Raw genomic sequence first — 7530 nt, 5'->3', positions numbered from 1 at the left:
TTCCATAATGGCATTAGCAGCCTGGAGATTAGTATTTACAATTGTACTAAAGCCCTTCATACAGATGCTGCAGCTGAAGTCAGCCGTAAAAAAAAAAAAAAAGCAAACCAAGACAGCGCGAGCAAGCTGCGCCGGAAAGAGTTGATTATTATATCACACGCATTGATTTATAGGCTCAGTTTGCCTTTACCTAAATGTCTAGTTATTTAACAGCTGTTATGAATCAGCCGGATAGAGGATTAAGAAGAGGTAGGGGTGGGGGGAAAGTAGGTGAAAAAATGCTTTAATCTTTTGCTACAATAGAGGAACAAGTTGAGTCAGGTCCCATCTAGTAATTTTGGTTCTCTGAGGCTTCTTAAAGGGGAGCGTTGTTCGGCTGGGAGGTGAAGAGCTTAGCGTAAGACCACCGGCCAGCGTTCGTATTAACCCGGTCAACGAGCGAGAGAGTCACGGAGCGTATGCGTGAGAAAACAAGAGAGCGATAAACGTGGGGGAGTGGCCGGCTCGGTCAAAACGGTTCCAACTGGGCTTTGGCCTTAAGTAGACGACTTACTCCAGAAGTTTGGGTGAGAACGCGAGGATTTAATAAGATGTAATACAAGGTGACACATAGGTTGCCAGACAGAAATCGAGACAGCATTCGGTGGGGGTGGCTCCTTAGCTGATTGTGTTCTGTCTTGACGTCAGGCTTGGACGAGAGTCAGGACGGATTTGCCGAGTGCAGGTATCTCTTGGCAAGAATTTCTTTTACTCAGGAGCTTTGTGAAGGCAAAAAGGCACTTGCTGGGGATGTCTGAAACCCTCCTCTAAGATGAGACAGAGGTAAAAATTACTCTATGTTCTGCACGCTAGGGGGGTACATCAGCTGGGGGCTGAGGTGGCTATCTCCTCTTCGTCCTCCTCCTCGTCCTCCTTCTCGTCCTCCTTGTCCTCATCGTCCTCGTCCTCGTCCTCCTGGTCCTCGTCCTCGTCCTCCTGGTCCTCGTCCTCGTCCTCCTCCTCCTCGGCACCAAGGATGATTCCTACAGTCCACCCAGGGAAAGAGATGCTGTGTAAGGTCCTCTTCTGTGTACCAACTTGCTCTTGCCTTACTCACTGTGGTCTGTGCTCAGATGTTTGTCTTGCTCGAACCTTGGCCTAAAGCATTCAACTTACTCAAAGTACAATGTCTTGATTGTTTCCTGCTTGGTTTCCCATAAGTTTTGCCTCTCTTTAAAATGCTCTGCACGTTCGTTGCTCTAGCTTTTTTACCTGAACTTGGACACAACCCTCCCCTCTTCCTCCCTCCTACCCCACGCGCTGGTAATAGTTTTGTTCCATTTGGAGGCCGAAAAAATGGTTTCTGTACAGACTCATCTACCCCCTCCCCACTCCCAGTCCCTGCCGCGTATCAGAAGCTCTGCGCCTGCCGTTTTATCACTTTATGGTAAACGTTGAGCAGGATGGGGTTTAAAAACAATTTTTTTTAACGTTTATTTCTTTTTGAGAGAGACAGAGACAGAATGGGAGTGGGTTAGGGGCAGAGAGAGAGGGAGACACAGAAGCCAAAGCAGGTTCCAGGCTCTGAGCTGTCAGCACAGAGCCTGACACGGGGCTCAAACTCACGAGCTGTGAGATCGTGACCTGAGCCGAATTCGGATGCTCAACCAACTGAGTCACCCAGGCGCCCCAAGCAGGATAGGGTTTTAGAAAAGAACACCAGCACTACCACTTCTGAAATTGTCACCAGTGCCTACATCCACTGCATTTCGTAAGTTTCTTTATAGCCACCTGATGAAAATATTTGCTAACATGTTCCTATGTAAATGATCCCAGTGAAAACACCAAACACCCAGACCTGAGAAGGGGGTGATTGTTTGCTTTGCCCAGAAGCACACAGCAGGTAGTACACACTTCTTCTCACGCTGCCTCCACATCGAGACACAGAAAAAGAGAAAACTTTCGGTCCTAGGGGGTACCCCAGGCCCTGAGTCTTTGAGTGAAAAAGAGTGTTGTTGCAAGAGCAGTATGAACTACACCTGCACCTTCAATTAGTTTGTTCTCTAGCCCCAGGGCCTTTGTACAGGCTGTTTGAGCAAGATACAAACATTGGAGCACCGACCAAATTGGAGCAAGTCAGGGCACAGAAATGCTCCTCCTCACTTCATGCTGGTTAAATCTTAGCACGTTCAAATCCTTTTCTGACCTCCTGACTTGGCCGATACCACAATTACGTCCTCTTGGAGCTCCATGTACCTCTCCTGCATAGCCCTATGACTCTCGTAATTATTTGTGCTATACTCTTCGATTATGGTTTATCGCTTTCATGAGACTGTCAGCCCTCTCGGAGCAGGGACTATGACTGTGCTCTTGGATCCCCCATTATAGCACTGTGCTAAGCCTCCCGGAGGAGCTCAAGAAGTGTTTGTGAAGCAAATGCATAACCAGTTGCTTTTGGATCCATGATATGAGGTTACTACTAAGTCATAGAATCCAGAAAGCAAATAATCATAGAGACATGCAGTCAAGCATACCGCATCTGCTAAGATGTTCACAGTGTGAATAAACAGGAAAAGGGCACAGCCCAAAGATATTTCTCACCTGATGTTTCGTCAAAACGTGATCCCAGGTAAAGGAAGGGTAGAGGCTGGAGTAAGTTGAGAATGATTTTCCAAAGCAAGCCCCGGCGGCAGGCAGTCTTGCTGAAACCAGAGGGCTACACCCCCAGCCCCGCTCCAGCCTCTGGCGTCTATGAAACCCGTGACAAGGCCTTTATTAGGCACCAAGACGTTTCTTCTCTTCCCGAAGTGTCTATGTTTTTATAGAGCTAGCTGTCCCGATTGTTTTGTGTTGTTCATGCCCCTAAAAAGCGATTCAGAAATTGAATTTCTGACAGACTACCTTCTAAATCCACCAGGAAGAATGCTTAACTTGGGATTCATGACAAAACATCACAGTCTATTTCATAAGATTAGGTCCAAAATGTGGTTTATGTGTCAATGTGTGGGTTTTTTTGAAAGAGAAATTTGGATGGGGCGCCTGGGTGGCTCAGTCGGTTAAGCGGCTGACTTTGGCTCAGGTCATGATCTCTCGGTCCGTGAGTTCGAGCCCCGCATCGGGCTCTGTGCTGACAGCTCAGAGCCTGGAGCCTGTTTCAGATTCTGTGTCTCCCTCTCTCTGACCCTCCCCTGTTCATGCTCTGTCTCTCCCTGTCTCAAAAATAAATAAAACGTTAAAAAAAAATAAAAAAAAAAAAGAAATTTGGAGCTTCTCATAAGATCTTAAGGGAGTTGATAAGTTCAAAGAGTTTTAAAACGCTATTTAAGGGAACACATTGAAAATCTTAGCACGTTCCCTTGTAAAGCAAAGATTAATTTCTCTATTATATCTGTACCTAGTTAGTGCTGGCATATTATTTCTATATAAATTTATTTTTATAGTATTTACTTATCGGTATATTATTTATTAGTATTTTATTTTGTACAAAGTCATTAGAGTCATTTCTATATGGCATAATTTATCAGCATATTCATGGCTCTGTGGAACTTATATATACAGGGAAATAAAATAAGTCAGCATTTTTTTGCAAAGAAATTCTTAAAAATTTACATTTATGTTTATTAGCAGTTATTTGTTATTGTTATTATTATTACCATCATAACTTAGACCACAGATGATTGGAAATTGAAAACTAGACTAACTGCTAAGATTTTTTTCAGTAATTAGTACATAAGAGCTATTTTGACTGATTAAAAACTGAAGTAGAACAGTCAGGCTGTGTGATAATCTCATAATACTTTCTAAGCATGAACTTAAGATAATGAGGAAAAAGTGACAATTTTAGTAAGCTCTTTTTGTTGTTTTCTGGTCTGACCTAAAACACATGGACTTATACCAAATCAAAAATTTTTAGCAGCGTGCCAGGGCTAAGTGGGGAACGTGGCATATATTCCCAGACCAGCAAAGTTTACTCCACATTAAGTAAAATATTCTCATATTAAAACATATCCCAATGTATTGGTGAGCAAATTCTGCATTAATTTTTAATATAGATCATAACTTCAAAGCAATTTTAGTCTCCAGTGAGTCGTTTCTCTTTTATCATCCTCACTTCAGAATCCTGATGAACCTTTGGACACAATACTGGCTGTTAATAACAGTCTATAGCGGCGCCTGGGTGGTCGGTTGGGCGGCCGACTTCGGCTCAGGTCATGATCTTGCGGTCCGTGAGTTCTAGCCCCGCGTCGGGCTCTGTGCTGACAGCTCAGAGCCTGGAGCCTACTTCATATTCTGTGTCTCCCTCTCTCTGACCCTCCCCTGTTCATGCTCTGTCTCTCCCTGTCTCAAAAATAAATAAACGTTAAAAAAAAAAAATAAAAAAATAAATAAAAAAAAATAACACTCTATACAGAATGTTTTTAAAAAGAAGCACTTTTTCTTATGGCTCACAATGCACAATTAACTTTCTGTAAACATAACTCCTTTTCCTTGTTTGTACATGGAATTCTAGATGGGTGTCGTTTTCATGCAATTTTATAGTAATAGATATTTCTAGATTCTTCATATTGATTCCTTGTCCCACACAACTATTGTCCTACACAACTTGTCCTACACAAGTGTTGATAAGGCAAATGGGGTAGGGATTTTAATTTGTGATCCACATTCAATGCATTCATGCATTGATCAATGCATTCATGCATTGATCAATGCATTCATGCATTCATGCATTGATCAATGCATTCGTGCATTCATGCATTCAATCATTCATGCATTGATAGACATTCTCTCCCCTACATAATTAGAAGAAGTAATCCTCTTTCTCTCCAACATCTAACCTTTGAATACCTTTCTCCTTTTCCACATAAAAGACCATAATCCATCAATAATAGTAAAAATGAAGATGACTATCATCGATTTAGAATTTACTATGTTTTATGTGCTAAGCTTTTCTATATATGTATTTCATTAAGTCCTCACAACCACTTTTTCTAGGGGATGTAATTTTACCTGACGAATGAAGAAACTGAGACAATGAACTCAAGGGATTTTCCCCAAATGACACAGTTAGGGCCAAGAAATTGGGTCTTAGATTCAGCTCTGACACCAAACTCTTTTGATCACTATCTTCTCATCCTATCAATTGTGTGTCTTCAATGTGTCATAGGGAAATTTTTTCTAGAAACCAGCCTGCATGGTATCTTTACACATTATCTTCTTTGTTGGTGGCACTAGGAAAGCAAGAAGTGGGGAATTCTTCAACAAGGAAAACAATATTGTGTTGCACCTGGAATAAGGTAGGTTGACCAGGAAGTGTAGTAGAGGAAGTGGATGCTGGAAGGCAGTACCAACATGTGTAAAGGCACAGAAGGGAAAGTGGGAGTTTGGTGTGCCTGGAGTATAAGGTACATGGTACCAAGGGCAGGAGATGAGGTCTGAGAAATCTAGAGGGCTACTTCATAGTAGGGCTTGGGTACCATGCCAAGGAATTTTGGGTCATGTCCTTGAGATGTGAGGGGTCCTTACAAAGGGGTGACTTGTTTGGGTTTTGTTTGAGGAAGATCACTTTGGTAGTGGTTCAGAGAATGAATACAAGGGGATCAGCCTCACATGAAGTTGGTCATCTTTTGTGGAAGCTGAAGTGAGAAGTGATTGGGGATAATGAAAGAAATGACAGAGGGGATAGACCATTGGGAATAAAATTAGAGGGACTGAAAGGAGAACGGGCATAGCTTGGTGGTAGATGGACTGAAGGGTTTGAGAGAGAAGAAAAAACTGAGGATGAGCTGGATATTTCACTGAAAGTCATAATATCTCTATAATCATTCTCTCATGACCATGGATACAACCATTAGCTTCAATTAAATTTAACTTGACTTCATTATTTGAAACTGATGACCTTGTTGAACTCAACCTGCTACCATGCTAACATGTTAAAATATAAGGAAGCTAATTAAAAATGTGATGTACTTTGAAATTTCTCATCAACGTAAAATCAGGAAAAGACTGTGAAAAGTAGTCAAATGAAGTATTTTAAAATAAGTTTATCTACTCCCTGCAATAATATACCTAGAAGACAATGGACAGTGGAATCCAATTTGTGTTTGTTGTGTCATCTACTGTGCAGTGGCTAAATGTGAGACCAGCTGAGGGAAAATGTTGACTCTAGGTTTTGCAGAATTTTGTATTGGAAACAATTGATTAAAATAAGAAGTGATTGTGGGGGGGGGGGGCGGGCTAAATGGGTAAGGGGCACTAAGGAATCTACTCCTGAAATCATTGTTGCGCTATATGCTAACTAATTTGGATGTATATTAAAAAAAAATAAAAATATGGGGCGCCTGGGTGGCGTAGTCGGTTAAGCGTCCGACTTCAGCCAGGTCACGATCTCGCGGCCCGTGAGTTCGAGCCCCGCGTCAGGCTCTGGGCTGATGGCTCAGAGCCTGGAGCCTGTTTCCGATTCTGTGTCTCCCTCTCTCTCTGCCCCTCCCCCATTCATGCTCTGTCTCTCTCTGTCCCAAAAATAAATAAAAAACGTTGAAAAAAAAAAAAATAAATAAAAAAAAATAAAAATAAAATCAGAAAAAAAAGAATGCATCTAAAAATAAAATGTCATCAACATTATATATGCATATACATAAATGTATAAAAAGGCAAAAATAAAATAAAATAAAATAAAATAAAATAAAATAAAATAAGTGATCAGGGTGCGTAGGTGGCTCAGTCAGTTGAGCAGCCAACTTTTGGTTTCCGTTTAGGTCAGGATTTCACAGTTTGCGGGTTCAAGCCCCACATTGGGCTCTGTGCTGACAGTTTGCTTGGGATTCTCTCTCTCCCTCTCTCTCTCTGCCCCTCCTCTGCTCATGCTCTCTCTGTCTCTCTTAAATACATAAACTTAAAGAAAAAAGAAGTTATTACATTTGGATTAATTTAACATCAACTGGACTATAATCTTATATACCACCCAGAATATGCCATATTTTATTCAAGTCTAGCTGGTATCCAAACTGGGGCAAAATAGTCAATTAAAAATAATGCCCCCAATTCAACATGGTGGTGAACTTATTGAATGAACAAACGAGTAGGAAACAAATTTGTTAAGAAATGGTAACTTGTGTCTAGAGACACTATAGACAGGGAGAAGGACATCAACTACAGATATGGTAGGAAGCAGCAGTTGTCAATACTGGCTGCATCTGGGAAGTTTTTCCACAAGCATTAAGAAACTGAAAAGTAAAGCAAGTCTGGAAGAAAGTGTTTGCAACACAAAAGACTTTTATCCAGAATATTAAAAAAAAACAACCCTGCAATAAATAAATAACAAAGAGATAAAAAACCCAATCTTAGTGCTCAACATCACTCATCATCAGGGAAATACAAATCAAAACCACAATGAGATACCACCTCACACTTGTAATAATGACTAAAATTCACAACTAGGGAAATAACAGATGTTGGGGAGCATGTGGGAAAAGGGGATCCCTTTTGCACTGTTGATGGGAACACAAACTGGTGGGAAAACAGTATGGAAGTTCCTCAAAATCTTAAAAATAG

The sequence above is a fragment of the Panthera leo genome, chromosome D4, assembly GCF_018350215.1.
Source record: "Panthera leo isolate Ple1 chromosome D4, P.leo_Ple1_pat1.1, whole genome shotgun sequence".
Taxonomy (NCBI): domain Eukaryota; kingdom Metazoa; phylum Chordata; class Mammalia; order Carnivora; family Felidae; genus Panthera; species Panthera leo.
Note: the sequence above shows the minus strand (reverse complement) of the source record.